The sequence below is a fragment of the Leucoraja erinacea genome, unplaced genomic scaffold (assembly GCF_028641065.1).
Source record: "Leucoraja erinacea ecotype New England unplaced genomic scaffold, Leri_hhj_1 Leri_428S, whole genome shotgun sequence".
Lineage (NCBI taxonomy): Eukaryota > Metazoa > Chordata > Chondrichthyes > Rajiformes > Rajidae > Leucoraja > Leucoraja erinaceus.
Genome location: NW_026576329.1, coordinates 25083 through 47189, shown reverse-complemented (window position 1 = coordinate 47189; position 22107 = coordinate 25083). Strand labels below are relative to the sequence as shown.

Sequence of the window (22107 nt, the reverse complement as noted above, 5' to 3'; positions counted from 1 at the left end):
GCCTGTTCTCGATCCACATCAATACTGAACCCTCAATACCGTGTGCTTTAAGTTTGTATACTAATCTCTTATGTGGGACCTTGTCGAAAGCCTTCTGAAAGTCCAGATATAACACATCCACTGGTTCCCCCTTATCCACTCTACTAGTTACATCATCGAAAAATTCTATAAGACTCGTCAGACATGATTTACCTTTCATAAATGCATGCTGACTTTGTCCAATGATTTCACCACTTTCCAAATGTGCTGCTATCCCATCTTTAATTACTGATTCTAGCAGTTTCCCCACTACCGACGTTAGACTAACTGGTCTGTAATTCCCGGTATTCTCTCTCCCTCCCATTTTTAAAAAGTGGCGTTACATTAGCTACCCTCCAATCCTCAGGAACTTCTCCGGAATCTAAAGTTTTGAAAAATTATCACTAATGCATCCACTATTTCTGGGGCTACTTCCTTAAGTATCTTTGGATTGAACAATGCCCAAACCACGTGAATAATCTTTTTGCTGCTTTCAGTTTCAATTCCGATTTCCAATTCGTTCCAATTCGTTTTTCGCGAGGCAATCTACCATGACTGAAGAATGTTACACAACATGAATAAACCATTTACAAACTGCCGGATGCAATCACTAGTCATCAGTAATTCGGTCTTTTGCTTGCCTCCTCCCTTCTACCTCTGCAAGACCATCCCATAATCACAAGGGATTTTCAATAAAGGCTCAGAGTGCTGGCATAACTCGGCGAGTCGGGCAGCATCTTTGGAGAACATGGACTCTGTTTGCTGTTGGGATCCTTCTACAGATTTCAGGGAATCTGAAGACCTGTTCAGAATTTTTCCTGTTCTCTCTCTTGCCCTCGAAGCTCAACTGTTCAAATCCAAAGATGAATTGCCTTGTGGTCCTGGTAGCTGGTCTCATTCTCAGTGTCTCTCTGGGTAAGGAAATATAACTGTTTAAGAAGGAACTGCATATGCTGGAAAATCGTAGGTAGACAAAAATGCTGGAGAAACTCAGCGGTTGCAGCAGCATCTAGGAGCGAAGGAAATAGGCAACGTTTTGGGCCAAAACCTTGGGTCTGAAGAAGGGTTTCGGCCCGAAACGTTGCCCATTTCCTTCGCTATCTCTCCAGCATTTTTGTGTACCAAGGAAATATAACTATTTTGTTGTCCTCTAGTTTAACTGTGGAAAGACATTTTAGATTCTCAAGTGGGATTGGAATTCTTGGTTAAACATTTAGTTGTATGTTCGTTCACATGTAGAGAGTTTGTTAATGAATATGGAGTCCACTGGTTCTCCCCTATCCACTCTACTAGTTACATCCTCGAAAAATTCTATGAGATTCGTCAGACATGATTTACCTTTCATAAATCCATGCTGACTTTGTCCAATGATTTCACCACTTTCCAAATGTGCTGCTATCGCATCTTTAATAACTGATTCTAGCAGTTTCCCCACTACCGACGTTAGACTAACTGGTCTGTAATTCCCCATTTTCTCTCTCCCTCCCTTTTTAAAAAGTGGGGTTACATTAGCTATCCTCCAACCCTCAGGAACTACTCCAGAATCTAAAGAGTTTTGAAAAATTATCACTAATGCATCCACTATTTCTGGGGCTACTTCCTTAAGTATTCTGGGATGCAGCCTATCTGGCCCTGGGGATTTATCGGCCTTTAATCCATTCAATTTACCTAACACCACTTCCCGGCTAACCTGGAATTCACTCAGTTCCTCCATCTTATTTGACCCCCGGTCCCCTGCTATTTCTGGCAGATTATTTTTATCTTCCTTAGTGAAGACAGAATCAAAGTAGTTATTCAATTGGTCTGCCATGTCCTTGTTCCCCATGATCAATTTACCTGTTTTTGACTGCAAGGGACCTACATTTGTTTTAACTAACCTTTTTCTCTTCACATATCTATAAAAGCTTTTGCAGTCAGTTTTTATGTTCCCTGCCAGTTTCCTTTCATAATCTATTTTCCCTTTCCTAATTAAGCCCTTTGTCCTCCTCTGCTGGACTGAATTTCTCCCAGTCCTCTGGTAGGCTGCTTTTTCTGGCTAATTTGTACGCTTCATCTTTTGTTTTGATACTATCCCTGATTTCCCTTGTTATCCACGGATGCACTACCTTCCCTTATTTATTTTTTTCCATACTGGGATGAACAATTGTTGTAGTTCATCCATGCAGCCTTTAAATGCCTTCCATTGCATATCCACCGTCAACCCATTAAGAATGAATTGCCAGTCTATCTTGGCCAATTCACGTCTCATACCGTCAAAGTCACCTTTCTTTAAGTTCAGGACCCTTGTTTCTGAATTAACCATGTCACTCTCCATCCTAATGAAGAACTCAACGATATTATGGTCACTCTTGCCCAAGGGGCCACGCACAACAAGACTGCTAACTAACCCTTCCTCATTACTCAATACCCAATCTAGAATAGCCTGCTCTCTCGTTGGTTCTTCTACATGTTGGTTTAGAAAACTATCCTGCATACATTCCAAGAAATCCTCTTCCTGAGCACCCTTGCCAATTTGATTCACCCAATCTATATGTAGATTGAAGTCACCCATTATAACTGTTTTACCTTTGTTACACGCATTTCTAATTTCCTGTTTGATGCCATCCCCAACTCCACTACTACTGTTAGGTGGCCTGTACACAACTCCCACAAGCGTTTTCTGCCCCTTAGTGTTTCGCAGCTCTACCCATATCGATTCCACATCCTCCAAGCTAATGTCCTTCCTTTCTATTGCATTAATCTGCTCTCTAACCCACCTCCTTTCCCTTTCTGTCTATCCCTCCTGAATATTGAATATCCCTGGATTGGTCACCCTGGAGCCATGTCTCTGTGATCCCAACTATATCATAGTCATTAATAGCTATCTGCACATTCAACTCATCCACCTTATTACGAATGCTCCTTCCATTGAAACACAAAGCCTTCAGGCTTGTTTTTACAACACTCTTACCCCTTATACAATTATGTTGAAAAGTGGCCCTTTTTGATTTTTGCCCTGGTTTTGTCTGCCTGCCACATTTCACCTTGCTACCTATTGCTTCTACCCTAATTTTACACCTCTCTGTCTCTCCGCTCACACATTTAAGAAACCCTTTCCCTTTAACTCCATCCTCAACTATCCCATTTGACACCCCACCCCCCTTATTCAGTTTAAAACCACCCGTGTAGCAGTGGCAAACCTGCCTGCCAGAATGCTGGCCCCTTCACCTGTTAAGATGCAATCCGTCCCTTTTGTACAGTTCCCCCTTACTCCAAAACAGATCCCAGTGATCCAAGAATCTAAATCCCTGCCCTGTGCACCAGTTCCTCAGCCACACATTCAGGTCCCGTATCTCCCTGTTCCTGCTCTCGCCAGCACGAGGAACTGGAAACAAACCGGAGGTAACAACCCTGGAGGTCCTGCTTTTCAACATTTTTCCGAGCTCTCTAAAGTCACGCTGCAGAATATTCATCCCCTTCTTTCCGACATCATTTGTGCCGACATGCACTACTACTTCCGGCTGTTCACCTTTGCCCTTGAGGATATTCTGCACTCTGTCCGTGACATCCTGGATCCTGGCACCTGTGTTCTGTTTGCACACAGTGCTAGATAGGCAAAGAGACTTCAGGTAACATTTTTTTGTAAAGATTTTTTTAGCTTTATGAAGTAATTTGTTTCATGAAATATTAATCTTTTGGGGGTTATTTTACTGGTTACTGATGTAAACTACCAGCAGAAAGCTTTGGAATCACTTTGAATTTATTGAAAACGCAGTTCGCTAACCGGCCTCCTGGACCCCCGGCCAATACTTCTTTTATTTTTTTTTGGAGGTTAATATCATGCATGCATCTGCACTAATCCCACCTGCCTGCCTTTGGGTAACAATCCCTCCAAACCTACCCTATCCATGTATCTAGAAACATAGACAATTGGTGCAGGAGGAGGCTATTCGACCCTTCGAGCCAGCTCCGCCATTCATTGTGATCATGGCTGATCGCCCCCAATCAATAACCCATGCCTACCTTCTCCCAATATCCCTTGACTCCTCCAGCCCCTAGAGTTCTATCTAACTCTCTCTTAAATCCATCCTGTGATTTGGCCTCCACTGCCCTCTGTGGCAGGGAATTCCACAAATTCACAACTCTCTGGGTGAAAACGTTTTTTCTCACCTCAGTCTTAAATGGCTTCCCCTTTATTCTAAGACTGTGGGCCGTGGTTCTGGACTCGCCCAACATTGGGAACATTTTTCCTGCTGAATTTGTCTGAATGCTTCTTCAATCTCTGGAGAATTAGTTTAATTTACTTTAGAGATGCAGCGTGGAAACAGCTGAGTCCACACCGACCAATGATCACCCCGTACGCTATAGCACTATCCTACACACTGGGGACAGTTTCCAATTTTTACAGAAGCCTCATTGAATTTCATCTCCTCCCATCCCCTCCTCTCCCATTCCCTCTCTCCCCTCCTCCCGTCTCCTCTCCTCCCCGTCCATTCCCCTCCCTTCCGCATCTTCTCCTCCCCTCACATCTCCTCTCATGACCTCCCCTCTGCTCACCCCTGCCCTCAAATCCAGCACCTTATATAATTGTAGTAAGGTGGAGGTGTGAAATTCTCTCGTCTCCTACCCACAGCTCTTCCTTTCTTCCCATTTCTCCCTTCATCCCCTCTCCACACTCCTCCCCTCTCCTCCTTGCCCCTCTCATCTCCTCTCCACGTTCATCCTCTCTCCTTCCCTCCCCTCTCAGCGTGTTACAGGGCGCACGGCATGATGAGACACCCAGATATCGCCCCTGGATTTTGAACATTCCAAAAATCCAGGGGCGACAAGGAGACACCGCGCGTCACTACATGCGTCACCGCACGTCACGACCCGACCACGATGCGACAACCTCTTTTCAGGCTGTCACTGAAAATGTTGCCAAAAGGGACAGGACCTTTAGTTTGACATCATGTCCTTTGCAGCCTGAAAGTACCTTACAACTAAAACTCTCATCTTGTGTGTATATATATATATATATATATATGTGTATGGATATGTCCAAAATATAGTAAAAACGGTACAGGATATCGCTACAATTTTAGGCCCACCTTATCATTCGCCTGGGGTGCGCGGTAGCAACTTCTGTTCCAGTTGACAAATTAAATTCCCAAGTTATTCCCTTAATAAACTTTGCTTTATACCCTTAACTGCGCTCCCACTTGCTGGCCCCGTCAGCCATGCCTGCGCACTTGGGGGAGGGTTTCCGGGCCCTGCCGCCATTTTAACCGCCATTTTGACCCCGCGCCTGTGCAGTTGGGGGAGGCTTGCCAGGCCAGGACCGCTATTTTGACTGGACATCGCCTCGTGTATAGGTGAGTGGTGGAATATTGCGTTGGAGGAGGTGGGGGACCCAACAGGTCCACGCTTGGTCTAGTCAATGCTACTCCCCCTCCTCCCTCTCTCTCTCTCTCTCCCTCTCCCTCTCTGCCTCTCCCTCTCCCTCTCCCCCACCCTCTCTCCTCCCTCTCTCTCTCCTTCTCTCCACCTCTCTTTCTCTCTGCCCCCACTCTCGCTCTCTCCCTCTCTCCTTCTCTCCCTCTCCTCTCCCTCTCCCTCTCCCTCTCCCTCTCCCTCTCTCCCCTCTCTCTCTCTCCCTCTCCCCTCTCCCCCTCTCCCCCTCCCCCTCTCTCTCCCCCTCCCCCTCTCCCCCTCTCTTTGCCCTCCCCAGGTCTGTTCGACATCCCTGGAGAGGCGATGGTGGAGCTGTATTGCCCCAATTGCATGGACGTGTACACGCCAAACTCATCGCGGCACCACCACATGGACGGGGCCTACTTTGGCATGGGCTGCCTCCACATGCTCTTCATGGCAGACCCAGAGTACAGGCCCTAACGGCCTGCCTACCAGTTTGTCCCAAGGATAGGATGGGCCTCCACCTTCCTGTTCTCCAGTCGCACGGTGTGGAAACACACCCCTCGGTCCAACTTGCCCACACCAGCCAAAATGACCCATGGATACATGCCTTCAGCCAAATGTGCCCACACCGGCCAACATGCCCCTTGGCCCAACTTGCCCACACCGGCCAACATGACCCATGGAAACATGCCCTTCAGCCCAATGTGCCCACACCGGCCAACATACCCCATGGAAACATGCCCTTTGGCCCAATTTGCCCACACCGGCCAACATACCCCATCTGCACCAGCCCCACCTGCCTGCGCTTGGTCCATAATACTATCCACATACCTGTCTAATAACTGTTTCTTCAACGTTGGGATAGTCCCAGCCTCAACTACCTCCTCTGGCAGCTTGTTCCATTCACCCACCTGTGCGAAATTGGTACCCCTCCGATTCTTATGGTAGACAGAAATGTTGGAGAAACTCAGACGTCGCCTATTCCTTCGCTCCATAGATGCTGCCTCACCCCCTGAGTTTGTCCAACATTTTTGTCTACCTTTGATTTTTCCAGCATCTGCAGTTCTTTCTTAAACACCTTAGATTCCTATTAAAACTTTTCCCCTTCGCCTTGAACCTGTGTCCTCTGGTCCTCGATTCCCGTCCTCTGGGCAAGAGACTGATATTTTCCTCTCATGATTTTATACAGTCATTCAGCAGACACTTGAAATCCTTGCAGGAAACTGGCAGCAGATTGTAAAAATGGACCAGAGGATTTGTACGTTCTAGCAGCAGAATCAGGCCATTCGGTCCATCTACATACAATCATGGCTGCTCTATCTTTCCCTCTCAACCCCATTCTCCGGCCAACTCCCCGTAACCCCTGGGACCAGTTATGATCAAGAATCTATCTATCTACGCCTGAATATCCACTGACTTGGCCTCCACAGCCGTCTATGGCAAAGAACTCCACAGATTCACCACCCTCTGACAAAAGAAATTCCTCCACCTTTCGAAAGCAATTTCCCATCATTCAGAGGCTGTGCCCTCTGGTCCAAGACTCTCCCACTAGTGGAAACATCCTCTCCCCATCCAAGTCTACCCAGGCCTTTCACGATTCGGTGTGTTTCAATGAGGTTCCCCCTCGTCCTTCTAAACTCCAGCGAGTAGAGACCCAGTGCCGTCAAACACGGATCCACTCCCATTGTTTCTACTTGCCCTCTGCCACAGAGTTATATGGCACAGAAACAGGCCCTTCAGCCCACCTGTCCATTCTGACCATTCCGGGCTAGCCCCATTTGCCTGACAATGGACAATAGGTGCAGGCGTAGGCCATTCGGCCCTTCGAGCCAGCACCGCCATTCAAGTGATCATGGCTGATCATCCCCAATCAGTACCCTGTTCCTGCCTTCTCCCTATATCCCCTGACTCCACTATCTTTAAGAGCCCTATCTAGCTCTCTCTTGAAAGTGTCCAGAGAACCGGCCTCCACCGCCCTCTGAGGCAGAGAATTCCACAGACTCACAAATCTCTGTGAAAAAGTGTTTCCTCGTCTCCGTTCTAAATGGCTTACCCCTTATTCTTAAACTGTGGCCCCTGGTTCTGGACTCCCCCAACATCGGGAACATGTTTCCTGCCTCTATCGTGTCCAAACCCTTAATAATCTTATATGTTTCAATAAGATTCCCTCTCATCCTTCTAAACTCCAGAATATACATGCCCAGCCGCTCCATTCTCTCAGCATGTGACAATCCCACCATCCCTGAAATTAACCTGGTGAACCAAATTAGGAGACCAAAACTGCACACAATACTCCAGGTGTGGTCTCACTAGGGCTCTGTATAACTGCAGAAGGGCCTCTTTGCTCCTATACTCAACTCCTCTTGTTATGAAGGCCAGCATGCTGTTCGCTTTCTCTTGTTTAAGTTTATTATTGTCACGTGTACTGTTGTACAGCTCGTATGTGGGTGATCAGGCATGATCGTATTGAATGGCGGTGCTGGCTCGAAGGGCTGAATGGCCTACTCCTGCACCAATTACCTATGTATTGCAAACTATCCAAGCCGATCAGACGAAACTCTGCATAAATACAACCAAGACAAACTCAAGTACAACAGGGAGAGCAAAGGGGAAGATACAGAGTGCAGAATGTAGGTCTGAGCATGGTAGCGCATCAGTTCCAGAGACAAAGTCCAATGTCCGCAATGGGGTAGAGGTGAATCGGACAGTACCGCAGCTTATCCTGGGTTTAGGAGACCCTGCCTCGGGAACTACCAGTTCTACCAACTGCGCCACCCATGTCAAACTTTGTTTTGCATGCTATCAGATAAGGAAATACTACACTTCAAAAACGATCAAGCCAAACCGCAGCGTAATAGGGGGAATGAAGAGGAAGATACAGGATACAGAATATAATTCTCAGGGGTAAGCCATTTGGAACGGAGACGAGGAAACACTTTTTCTCACATAGAGTTGTGAGTCTGTGGAATTCTCTGCCTCAGGTGGAGGCCGGTTCTCTGGATACTTTCAAGGGAGAGCACGATAGGGCTCTTAAAGATAGCGGAGTCAGGTGATATGGGGACAAAGGACATTTATTGTCACATACATCAATTGGTGCAGTGAAATTTGAGCAGGCAGGAACGGGGTACTGATTGGGGAAGATCAGCCATGATCACATTGAATGGCGGTGCTGGCTCAAAGAGCCGAATGGCCTACTCCTGCACCTATTGTCTATTGTGAAATACTTTAAAAACAATCGAGCCAAACTCCAGCGTCATCGGGAGAATGAAGGGGAAGATACAGGGTGCAGAATATAGTTCTCAGCATTGTAGGGCACCGGCTCAAGAGAAAGCTTCCTTGATGGGAGAGAGGAATGGCCACTCAGAAGCCCATTAATAGAGGGGATGAGACTGTTCCTGAGTATGGTGGTGCACCTCAAGGCGTGACCCTCATCAATTTTCTCAGCAAACTTCGAACGAGCTGCAAATCAAAAGCCATTACCCAGGCGATAGTTTCAGATGAGTCGAGTGCATTGTCGCGATTGTTTACCGAGGTACAGTGAGAAGCAGCCGGCGGAAAGGCAAAAACATGATTCCAGTCGAGCCGTTTGCAGTGTACGGATACATGACAAGGGGATAACGTTCCGTGCAAGGTAACGGACGATCAAAGATAGCCCGAGGTGGCGGTTACGGTGGCGCAGCGGTAGAGTTGTTGCCTTGGAGCGAATGCAGCGCTGGAGACCCGGGTTCTATCCCGACTACGGCTGCTGTCTGCGCTGAGTTTGCACGCTCTCCCCCTGACCTGCGTGGGTTTTTCTCCGAGACCTTCGGTTTCCTCCCACATTCCAAAGGCGTGCAGGTTTGTAGGCTAATTGGCTTGGTATAAATCTAAAAATTGTGCCTGCTTGGGTAACGGATAGTGTTGTTGTGCAGGGGTCGCTGGTCGGCCCGGAACCCGGTGGGCCGAATGGCCTGTTTCCGTGCTGTATCTCTCAAACAAAAAGCAGTTCAGCTCCACTCTGGTTGGATCAGTTGGGAAGAAACGGTCCCCGAATCTGGAGGTGTGCGTTTTTTTGCACTTCCGTGCCTTTTGCCCAGTGGGGGATAATGATGGGTTGGCACATCACCCCCCTCCCCCCACTTCCTCCACTAGCCGAGGCTGTTGTTGGATTCCAGACCAGGCTCAGGTTGAATGCATCCTCTCTCTTTCCCCAAGAACCGTGTGCGGAGTGAGTCTGACTGAGTTCTCACCAGCGAACACTGGTGTGGCGCAAGAGACTAGTGTCGCAGTGGGACAGTGGAAGCTGCTCCTCTAAAGGTTAGTCTTGAGGTAGCCCCCCGTAGTCTAGCAGTCTAGCCTCAGCTCCCGACACCCCAGCCACCATGGCAGACAATAGACAATAGGAGCAGGAGTAGGCCATTCAGCCCTTCGAGCCAGCACCGCCATTCAATGTGATCATGGCTGATCATCCCCAATCAGTGCCCCGTTCCTGCCTTCTTCCCATATGCCATGACTCCGCTATCTTTAAGAGCCCTATCCAGCTCTCTCTTGAAAGTATCCAGATACCTGCCTCCACCGCCCTCTGAGGCAGAGAATTCCACAGACTCACAACCCTCTGTGTGAAAAAGTGTTTCCTCATCTCCGTGAGAAATGGCCGACCTCTTAAACTGTGGCCCCTAGTTCTGGACTCGCCCAACATCGGGAACATGTTTCCTGCCTCTAGCCTGTCCAAATTCTTAATAATCTTTTATGTTTCAATAAGATCCCCTCCTTTTAAATTCCAGAGTGTACAAGCCCAGCCGCTCCATTCTCTTAGCATATGACAGTCGCGCCATCCCGGGAATTAACCTGGTGAACATGAGTGGGTTAACGTACGATGAGCGTTTGACGGCACAGGGCCTGTACACGCTGGAGTTTAGAAGAATGAGGTGGGGGGAGGGGGGGGGGCTCATTGAAACTTGCAGAATAGTGAAAGGAGTGGATGTGGAGAGGACATTTTCAACTAATGGGAGTGTTGAGGACCAGAGGACACCGGTGGGAGAGTCTAGGACCAGAGGTCATAGCCCCAGAATTAAAGGACGTTCCTTTAGGAAGGAGATGAGGAGGAATTTCTTTAGTCAGAGGGTGTTGAATCTAAGGAATCCATTGCCACAGAAGGCTGTGGAGGCCAAGTCAATGGATATTTCCTAGGCAGAGATAGATAGATTCTTGATTAGTACGGGTGTCAGAGGTTATGGGTGGGGGCAGGAGAATGGGGTAAGGAGGGAGAGATAGATCAGCCATGACTGAATGGCGGCATAGACTAGATTTGCCGAATGGCCTAACTCTGCTCTTACCACTTATCGACTTGTGTGGGGACTCGCCATTTACCATGCAGTAGAGTCGCTGCCTCACAGCGGCAGAGACCCGGGTTCGATCCTGACCAAGGGCGCTGCCTGTACGGAGTTTGTACCTTCTCCCCGTGACCTTGCGTGGGTTTTCCCCGGGTACTCCGGTTTCCTCCCACTCCAAAGTCCTACAGGTTTGTCAGTTAGTTGGCTTCGGTAAAAGAGTCCCCAGTGTGTGTAGGATAGTGCTCGTGTGCGTGGCAATGGCTGGCCAGCGTGGTGGTGGCTGATTCGTGCTGTGACTCTAACGAGTCTAAACTCAGTTTGGATTTCCCAATGACAAATGGAGATGTGGAATTAATTAGTCCACAACCCTGAATTACTAGTCCGTTATTGTTACCACTCAGCTCCTGGCCCATCTCCGCATAGTCCTTACTATCCAGTTAATTCCCAGGATGGTGGGACTCATATGTTGCGAGAATGGAGTAACTCGGCATGTATACACTGGAATTTAGGATGAGAGGGTTTCTTATTGAAACATATAAGATTATTAAGGGTTTGTACACGCTGGAGGCAGGAAACATGTTCCCGATGTTGGGGGAGTCCAGAACCAGGGGCCATACAGTTAATGAATAAGGCTTCGGCCATTTAGAACAGAGATGAGGAAAAACTTTTTCACCCAAAGAGTTGTGAATCTGTGGAATTCTCTGCCTCAGGTAGAGGCCGGTTCTCTGGATGCTTTCAAGAGAGAGCTAGATAGGGCTCTTAAAGATAGTGGAGTCAGGGGATATGAGAAGAAGGCTGGAGCGGGGTACTGATCGTGGATGATCAGCCATGATCAAATTGAATGGCTGTGCTGGCTCGAAGGGCCGAATGGCCTACTCCTGCACCTATTGTCGATTGAGATGCAAAAAAAAAAATGACAGGTATGTCCTGATAATTGTTGAGCGAATTTAAGGACACTCTGTTCCCACCGACGTGTTAATAATGCAGAATCTGCCCCACCTTGAACTTGAGATTTTTAGTTGATTTAGTTCAATTTCCGGGAGTAACCGTGACCTTGCTGATGTGCTCAGCGGGATGGAATGTCGAGCTTCAATGGACTGCACGGTGGTGCTGCCTCACAGCGCCAGAGACCCGGGATCCATCCTGACTACGGATACTGTCTGTACAGAGTTTGCACGTTCTCCCCGTGACCTGCGTGGGTTTTCCCCGGGTGCCCCGGTTTCCTCCCACTCACACTCTGGGTTTGCAGGTTAATTTGCTTTGTAAAAATTGTCAGTTGTCCCTGGTGTGTAGGATAGTGCTAGTGTACGGGGTGATCGCTGGTCGGGGCGAACTCGATGGGCCAAAGGGCCTGTATCCGCTCTGTATCTCTAAGCTAAACTAAGCCTTCAGAGAAATCTCATACTTTAGAAACAAGGAACTGCAGATGTTGGTTTACACAAAATAAAAGGCACAAAGTGCTGGAGTAATTCAGCGAGTCATGCAGTTTCTCTGGAGAACATGGACAGGTGACGATTTCGGTCGGGACTCTCCTTCAGACTGCTGATCCGTTCGCTTAGAATGCAAAGTAAAGGATTATTATTAAAGTAGACACAAAAAGCTGGAGTAACTGATTGAAGATAGACACATCAAGCTGGAGTAACTCAGCAGGCCAGGCAGCATCTACAATACAATACAATACAATACAAATTTATTATCATTTGAGCCCCAGTGAGACTCAAACGAAATGTTGTTTCCACAGCCATACAAACAAAGACACTGTCTTACAGACATACACATAATTAAATTCACACAAACATCCATCACAGTGAAGCCACTGTGATGGAAGGCAAGTCTTTTCTCTCCCCTGTTCTCCATGTCTCTCCCGATGTCCAAGCCCCAGGCGGGCGATGATGAGTCCCACGGCCATTTTAGGCCGCGCGGGGCGATTTACGGCCCCGCTCCCGGTCTGAAAGTCCAAGGTTGGAACCCCCACGGGCGATGGTGAGTCCCACGGCCATGAAGCCGTGCCGGGTGATATACTGTCCCGGTCCGGGTTGTTCCAACCCCGTGACACCGGCTGGAGAAGTCGCGTTGCGGGAGCTCCGGGAAGCGGTCTCTCTCTCTCCTCCCAGACCCGCGAGCTCCCGATGTCACAGTCCACCGGACCTGCGGCTGCGTTGCTGGAGCCTCCGAGCCCCAGGAGTCGAGTCGCAGCAGCGACTCTAGAGAGCAGGAGTGGGTGTGACCTTTCGGGTCGAGAGCCTTCAGTCTGAAGAAGACCGGAGATCACCCATTTCTTCCCTCTGTCTGTCCCACTGTGTTCCTCCAGCTTGATGTGTCTTTCTTCAGCTCGAACCAGCGACTGCAGTTCCTTCTGACAAGTAACTGATTGAAGATGGACACAGTGTGCTGGAGCAACTCAGCGGGACAGGCAGCAACTCTGGGGAACATGGATAGGTACAAAGTGCTGGAGTAACTCAGCGGGCCTGGCAGCATCTCCGGAGAAGAGGAATGGGTGACATGTTGGTTCAGCACCCCAATAACATCATGTACTGAGGGACTGAACGTAGGTCTTGCTATTGGGGGAGTGCAGCGTAGGTTCACAAGGTTAATTCCCGGGATGGCGGCACTATCATATGTTGATTGAATGGAGCGGCTGGGCTTGTATACTCTGGAGTTCTTATTGAAATATATAAGATTGTTATGGGTTTGGACATGCTAGAGGCAGGAAACATGTTGCCGATGTTGGGGGAGTCCCGAACCAGGGGCCACACAGTTTAAGAATAGCCATTTGGAATGGCCATTTGGAATGGAAATGACGAAATACTTTTCACACAGAGCGTTGTGAATCTGGAATTCACTGCCTCAGAGGGCGGTGTAGGCCGGTTCTCTGGATACTTTCAAGAGAGAGCTAGATAGGGCTCTTAAAGATATAGGAGTCAGAGGATATGATGAGAAGGCAGGAACGGGGTACTGATTGGGGATGATCAGCCGTGATAACAGGGAATGGCGGTGCTGCACCTATTGTCTGTTGTAACAATCCCACACACCAAAACGTGGCCAGTCCTGTCCCTTCACGCACATAGAAGGTCCTTAACTCCCCCTGAAAGAATCGAGGAAAGATCCGGACCCGAAACGTCACCTGTACATGTTCTCCAGAGATGTCGCCTGTCCTGCTGAGGTACTCCAGTATTTTTTGTGTCTCTTTTTCATTGCTTTAGAGTTCGCCAAACCAAACTCAAACTGAAATGCAAAGATGCAATTTTGCAAATCCACTTATGTAATATGCTTTGGTGGCCTATGTCAGAGTTTTGTTTCTGAATGCACACTAACACTATCTTGCACACACAAGGGACAATTTCCAATCAATCCTAGCCAAATAATCTACAAACCTGTACGTCTTTCGAGTGTAGGAGGTAACCTGAGCTCCCGGAGAAAACACACAGGGAGAACTTGCAAACTCCGTACAGAGAGTGCCCGCGGTCAGGATCGAACCCGGGCCTCTGGTGCTGTCAGGCAGCAGCTCTGGCGCTGTCAGGCAGCAGCTCTGGCACTGCACCACAGTGCCCTTAAGGGGAGTAATGTTTTTTTAAGGCAGAGGGAGATAGATTCTTGATGAATGCGGGTGTCGGAGGTTATGGGGAGAAGGCGGGAGAATGGGGGTGAGGAGAAGAGATAGATCAGCCGTGATTGAATGGCGGAGTGGACTCGATGGGCCGAATGGCCTAATTCTGCTCCTGTTTCCTGATGACATTCAGTGCAAGATAAAGTCAGAAATGCTGCTGATGCATTAATGGTTTAAAAGGGTGGATTGATCGGAATGCATGATTGCCACACCACTTCTGGTAACAGCAGACAGAGAGTTGCCAGGTTTGGGCGTTGTATGTTAGCTACAGATGTCAGAAGCAGATTGAGGAACAAAACCTGCACGTCGTGTGCAGGAAATGTTACCTGGCCGCTGGGGGAGGAAGTTTAGGGAGATACTGCAGATCATAACGTGATAAGAGCAGAATTAGGCCATTGGGCCCATCAAGTCCACTCCGCCACTCTTTTTAAACACTTATTTATATTTTTACTAATAAGTGTACATTTGTGTCAATGGTTGTCGTGTTTGTATTTTTTTAACCGGAGGAGATGTAATGGAATTTTGTTGCACGGTATTGTGCAATGACAATAAACGTATTCATTCATTCATTCAATCATGCATTCATACATTCATTCATTCAAAATTTGGAGACGAAAACTGCACACAATACTCCAGGTGTGTTCTTACTAAGACCCTCTACAACTGCAGAAGGACCTATTTGCTCCGACACTCAACTCCTCTTGTTATGGCCAACATGCCATTTGCTTTCTTCACCAGGACACCAGCAGGACACCAGACGCCAATGGCAGGGGCTACGGACTGTAACCAACTACCGGAGCACCCCACCCTCATCCGCAAGTGCCGGCACCTCCCTAGCTGATGATCTGAACTCCTTTTATGTTCGTTTTGAGATGGGCAACACCACCCCAGGTCTGCCGACTATCGACAATACCGCCAGCGGGCTGGCTAATGAAGCTGAAGGGAGGAATGTGCACACATTCTCGCTGTCCGGGCACGATGTGAGGAGGGCTCTGACACGGGTGAACACGAGGAAGGCTGCTGGCCCCGATGGCATCTCGGGGGGAGTACTCAAGTCCTATGCTACGCAGCTAGCTCCGGTGCTCACTACATTATTCAACCTCTCCCTGGACAAGTCCGAGGACCCTGCCTGCTTCAAAAAATCCATCATTGTACCGGTACCAAAAAATGCCTCCCCAGCCTGTTTGAATGACTACCGTCCGGTGGCCCTTACCTCGGTAGTCATGAAATGCTTTGAGAGCATGGTGAAGAAACACATCTGCGCCTTCCTCCCTCGCAACATGGACCCGTTACAGTTCGCATACCGTCCGAACAGATCCACGGACGATGGGGTCTCCCAGGTTTTGCACACCGCTCTCTCTCATCTTGACAGCCAGAAGGGGGGCTACGTGAGGATGCTCTTCATAGACTTCAGTTCAGCCTTAAACACGATAGTCCCCACCAGATTGACCGAGAAACTACTGGAATTGGGGCTCAACACCCACTGTGTGCCTGGGCCCTGGACTTTCTCACCGCCAGGCCCCAGGTAGTTAAGATGGGAGGGAATACATCAAATTCCCTCACCCTGAGCACAGGATCCCCCCCAGGGGTTGCGTCCTCAGCCCCCTATTGTACTCCCTGTACACACATGACTGTGTGGCTAGGTTCCGCTCCAACTCAATTATCAAGTTTGCTGATGACACTGTGGTGGTGGGCCTGATCTCAGACAATGATGAGAGGGCCTACCAGGAGGAGGTGGCTGATCTGGCACTGGTGTCAGGACAACAGCCTCTGCTTGAACATCAAAACAACTAAGGAGCTGATCATGGACTTTGGGAGAGCACATCATCCAAGGACATACACACACACCATTGAGGATAAATGTGGATACTGTGGATAGGGTGAGCTGTTTTAAATACCTGGGAATCCACATCTCTAAGGATATGACATGCACATGCAGAGAGTGTTAGATTCAGCTATTGGGGCTAATGGAATCAAGGGATTTGGGGAAAAAGCAGGAATGGCAACAAATCTACCGCCACATCCCCTAAAATCTGGAGAAGTGACCTGACCAGAAACGTCACCAGTCTACGTTCTCCAGAGATGTTGCATGATCACCTGAGTTACTCCACAGATGTTGCCTGGCCACCTGAGTTACTCCTGGAACTTAGTGGGGGGATGTTCGTTACCAGCACCTGCAGTTCCTTGTATCAACATACTTGATCCCTTCTCTCCACAGATTACTGGTTTTGTAAATTCAGCATTGTGTGCGTATCTCTTTCGTAAATCTCGTCCCATTCTCTTCTCTTCCAGTAATTCAAATTTATTCTATCATGTAATCATCAGTAATTTTCCGTGCCTCCTCCCCCTACCTCTGTAAGACCATCCCATAGTCAAAATCACATGGGATTTTCATTGAAGGCTCAGAGCAAAGATCCTTTGGCTCAGATTGCTGGCGTAACTCGGCGAGTCGGGCAGCATCTCTGGAGAACACGGACTGGTGACGTTTCCCGTTGGGATCCTTCTACAGATTTCAGGGGATTTGAAGACTTCTGTTTGAAATTGCTCCTGTTCTCTCTCTTGAGAGACCCTTCTTCAGACTGACGGTCAGGGGAAAGGGAAGCGAGAGAGATAGACGGTGTTTATAGAGAGATATTGAACAAATGCATGAAAGGTATGAAAAAGTAAAGATGATGAAACAAACAGGCCATTAGCTGTGGGCACGGTGAGGGCGAGTTACAGATAATGTGACTAGACAAGACCCCTTCAAACCAGTACAACCAGTTGGACTGGTTGTACCTTTGTACCTCTTCTACAGAGAGGCTGCCTGATCCGCTGAGATACTCCGGCATTTTGTAGGAATGTTACAACATTTTGAAATTTAAAAAATAAAGCCTGTAAAGTATCTCATCGGATAAAGCATAAAAAGAACTTTAATTTGATACCTAATTCACTTTAATATCTTCATTATTTAAAAAAGTTATGGCCATTTTCATACTCGGAAATTAGCGTCTTGTTCCCGAGTGCTTTTCCATTGACTTAACACAAAAGCTGTGATCGATAACAGTCAAAAGCCCAAAACAGTCTTAAAAATTAAGAGAACTGAATGAAATGTTCAGTTATTGTAGATAGATGCATTCTGAAACAAATATAAAACATCTTACTTGGATGACCTGAAAGCATTTAATTAGTTAATTACCTAATTGTAGCTAATTACAAAATTGACCGTTGTGACAAAAATAGTAATAAACACCCAGACTGCCTTGAAAATTCAAAAATGTGATATTCTCAAGATCAGAACTTTAATATTATTGTATTATTTGCTGTACGTAACAGATAGGTAAATAAATTACAATTTCTAGCAATAGACCAAGTCTTTATGGAGAAGATCAGTTGCTAGCTGGTACATTGACATATCATAATCAGTAGCATCATCATACTCCTCAGATTGTAACCAATAAGCAACTCTGTACACCTTGTTTTCTCCAGCTTTTCAATTTTGGCATTGTAAACTACAGGGTTTGGCCCTTCAAACCACGCATGACATGCCTTTCTGCCCACTACTTTCCCATTAAGAATGTCCTGGACATCTTCACATTTGGAGTAGTCCAAATTGCGAATGCTGTCTAAATCAGTCTCTTTTGTTGGGCATTTGGATGGACAATTTTGCATTTCTTCTTCAGATACATCTGTTTAAGGACAAAAAAACACTGAACAGCATTAACAGAAACAAGTTATTATTTGCAGTTTTAGAAAAAAGGTCGAAATGATAAAGTTAATCGCTAAAACAAAATACACAACAAAAAAATCATATTCATCAGATTCATCAAATCAATCATCTAATCAATTAAATTCATCTAAGTTCAATCACTAGATCTAAACATTTATCCATTTCTTAAGAAAAGGCTAAACATTTTAAATAGCCTACGTATCCAAATAACAAATAACAAACTGATCCCATTCACACAAGAATTCACAAAAGAACATGATGTTTAATTCCCATAGATCAATCCAGAAACATCCATCTCAAGATAATCTATCTTTGATCAAAATCATTATTTTTTGCACAATAAATAGAAACATAGAAACATAGAAAATAGGTGCACCAGGCCATTCGGCCCTTCGAGCCAGCACTGCCATTCATTGTAATCACGGCTGATCGCCCCCTATCAATAGCCCGTGCCTGCCTTCTCCCCATATCCCTTGACTCCACTAGCCCAAAGAGCTCTATCTAACTCTCTCTTAAATCCATCCAGTGATGTGGCCTCCACTGCCCTCTGTGGCAGGGAATTCCACAAATTCACAACTCTCTGGGTGAAAATGTTTTTTCTCACCTCAGTCTTAAATGGCCTTCCCTTTATTCTAAGACTGCAGCCCCTGGTTCTGGACTCACCCAACATTGGGAACATTTTTCCTGCATCTAGCTTGTCCAGTCCTTTTATAATTGTATATGTTTCCATAAAATCACCCCTCATCCTTCTAAACTCCGGTCTAACTCAAGCCTAGTCTTTTCAATCCTTCCTCATATGACAGTCCTGCCATCCCAGGGATCAATCTTGTGAACCTACACTGCACTGCCTCAATCGCAAGGATGTCCTTTCTCAAATTAGGAGACCAAAGCTGTACGCAATACTCCAGATGTGGCCTTACCAGAGCCCTATACAACCACAGAAGAACCTCTCTACTCCTATACTGAAATCTTCTTGTTATGAAGGCCAACATTCCATTAGCTTTCTTCACTGCCTGCTGTGCCTGCATGCCAACTTTCAGTGGCCAGTGTACAAGGACACCCAAGTCTCGCTGTACCTCCTCATTGCCTAACCTAACCCCATTGAGATAATAATCTGCCCCCTTGTTTTTGCCACCGAAGTGGAAACGTTACATTCATCTATATTATAGTGCATCTGCCACGCATCTGCCCACTCACTCAACCTGTCCAGGTCACCCTGCAACCTGCTAACATCCTCTTCACAGTTCACACTGCCGCCCAACTTTGTGTCATCCGCAAACTTGCCAGTGTTGCTCCTAATTCCCCCTTCCATCTGACTAAAACTGGACTGATATTTAGTGTAAAAATATTGATCATGGATAGACAATAACACAAAAATATAGATGATTTAGATGCTCTCATGACATGACTGTCCAAAAAAAAGAAGAATTTAATTTTGTGCCTTCCACCACAGTGATGAATGCTGTGGTGGATGTTTGTGTTACAGTTTTATTGTGGTTGTGTGTTCTTTATTATTGTACTGCTGCTGACAACACAAATTTCCACCGACCCTGGTTGTGTGGCAATAAATTATATCTAAATTATATCTAATTATCCTCAGAGTGGGTGTTTCTGGAATGTGATCGATTGGACTGTGCATCATAAGAATAAAATAAAGGCATAATTGGTTACATAAACAACATACCTTTTGTTTTGTCCTGATATTGCGATCCATGATGTTGAAAGCATTTTTAGTCAAGTTTAAATTTCCTCGTATGTTGCAAAACACACTTGGCGAATAAAGTGTTATTCTGAAATTTAATCCAGCGACACAAACAACCAGCAAAAATTTTTTTTAAACCCACGAACGGAAGCGCGAACGATTTTTCTTCATCAGATAGCAGCCGGAGGAAATCCCTTTCCAACAATCGATACAAACCTGCATTTTAACCCCGTCGCCTCCGGAATCGCCTGCACAGGCAGTGGCAGATCTACAGCGCAGCTGATGGTAGATTTTGTAACATTGTACATTTTGTGTCGGTATTCTTCTATGTTTATTGAAAGGAGTTGCTCGTTTTCAGAGCAGTGGCAGAACGAGCTGAATGTGTCTCTCACACAATCTTCCCTCTTTTGTTCTCAATGTACAGGTAACTGTTTGCAGTGTTACTCCTGCACAGCATCACGAAACAGATGTGTGGATACTGCTATTAATTGCACTCAGGATATCGAGCAATGCTTCCTTGGGGTTGCGGAAATTGGTAAGAACCAATTTGAGATGAACACCTCTGATTTAGAGATACATCGTGGAAACATTCACCCCCCACCCTTTGTGTGAAAAGGTTACTTCTCAGGTTCCTATTAAATCTTTTCCTCTTCACCTTAAACCTTTGTCCTCTGGTCCTCGATTCTAATACTCTGGGCAAGAGACTCTGTGCATCTACCCGATTTATTCCTCTCATGATTTTATATACCTCTATAGAATCTCCCCTCATCCTCCTGCACTCCAAGGAATAGAGACCCAGACTACTCAACCTCACCCTATAGCTCACACCCTCTAACCCTGGCAACATCCTTGTAAAGATGTTAAGACTGTACGATTCTGTGAATAAATACCTGATTAACTCATAGAAATGGGAAATCTCAGTGGCATTGACACAAAGGATGGTGGGTGTATGGAACAAGCTGCCAGAGGAGGTATTTGAGGCTTGGACTATCGCATTGTTTAAGAAACAGTTAGACAGGTGCATTGATCGGACAAGTTTGCAGGGATATGGTCCAAGAGCAGGCAGGTGGGACTAGTGTAGCCGGGACATGTTGGCTGGTGTGGACAAGTTGGGCCGAAGGGCCTGCATCCAAGCTGGGAGCGAGGCTCGTGAACCCCCCCCCTCCCCTCTCTCCTCGCGTCCCTCCCCCACACCTCAAACTCTACACTCTACACCCCACATCTACACCCTAAACTCTACCCCCCCCCCCCCTCCCTTCCCCCTTCATGCTCCCTCTCTGCCACCCGGGGGGACAGCAGGCAGGGGATGGATGCTTTGCAGCCGGGAGTGATGGAGCGCGGGGGTATTGCGTGGGGGCACCCAGCCATCCCCGTGATGAGGAGCCACCCCCCCACCCCTCAAACACTAACCCTCTCCCTCTCTTCCCCCCTCACCCTACCTTTCACCCCCCCTCTCTACCCACCTCCCTCTCTGTGCCTCTGTATCACTCTCTGTGCCTCTGTGTCACTCTCTGTGTCCCTCTCTGCATCTGTGGGTCCCTCTGTGTCCCTCTCTGTGTCCCTCTCTATGCCTCTGTGTCCCCCTCTCTCTAACCCCCTCCCTCTCAAGCCGCGCCTGCGAGTTGGGGGCTATATGTGAGTGGATAGGGCGGGGAATGGGTTAAAAGTAGTGAATTAATAATAATAATATTATATCAATGGGGGTTGTTTGTGTGTGGGGGGGGGGGGTGGTGTGTGTGTGTGTGTGTGTGTGTGTGTGTGTGTGTGTGTGTGTGTGTGTGTGTGTGTGTGTGTGTGTGTGTGTGTGTGTGTGTGTGTGTGTGTGTGTGTGTGTGTGTGTGTGTGTGTGTGTGTGTGTGTGTTGCCGCAAGCTGCCCCCTGCCCCTGCAACCGCGTGTTGAGGTGACGGGACCCAACAGGTCCCACTTCGTCCAGTGAACTATAAACACAGAAATCATTTACCTGTCCATTCTGTTTTTACAGGTAATACTACCTTTTACCAAGCTGGATGTATTGTCCCTCGTTTTTGTAATATCCAGCAGAATAACGGAAATCTCTCAGCCATTATCCATTGTTGTACTACTGACCTCTGCAACGCGAGTGACCAAGTTAAATGATCTCTTCTGCTGTTCCCTGCTCTTGTCTCAGTCTGGTTTACAATATTTATGTGAAGCAAGTGCATAATAATAATGCATAGTGCAATCTTCTGGGTGCTTTTTCTCTGACGATCAGAGATAACGAGACTTAACACTTGATTTCCAAGAGATGAGCAACTTAATCTAACAGATGTTCAAATCTTTTTCTTTTCAAAATCAGTAACCCTCATCCCGGTTCAGGATTAGTTCATCGATGGTGGTTAGTTCTACGGGTTCTGTAATTCCTC

The 22107-nt window shown here is 47.1% G+C and overlaps 1 long non-coding RNA gene across 1 annotated transcript; it reads left to right on the top strand.

Moving 5' to 3' along the window:
- The first annotated feature begins 826 nt into the window (after positions 1-826).
- On the top strand, positions 827-21720 carry LOC129693800 (uncharacterized). Its single transcript, XR_008722914.1, has 3 exons — positions 827-3626; positions 20149-20259; positions 21708-21720. It is a non-coding gene; the product is annotated as an uncharacterized LOC129693800 (long non-coding RNA).
- Positions 21721-22107: the final 387 nt, after the last annotated feature.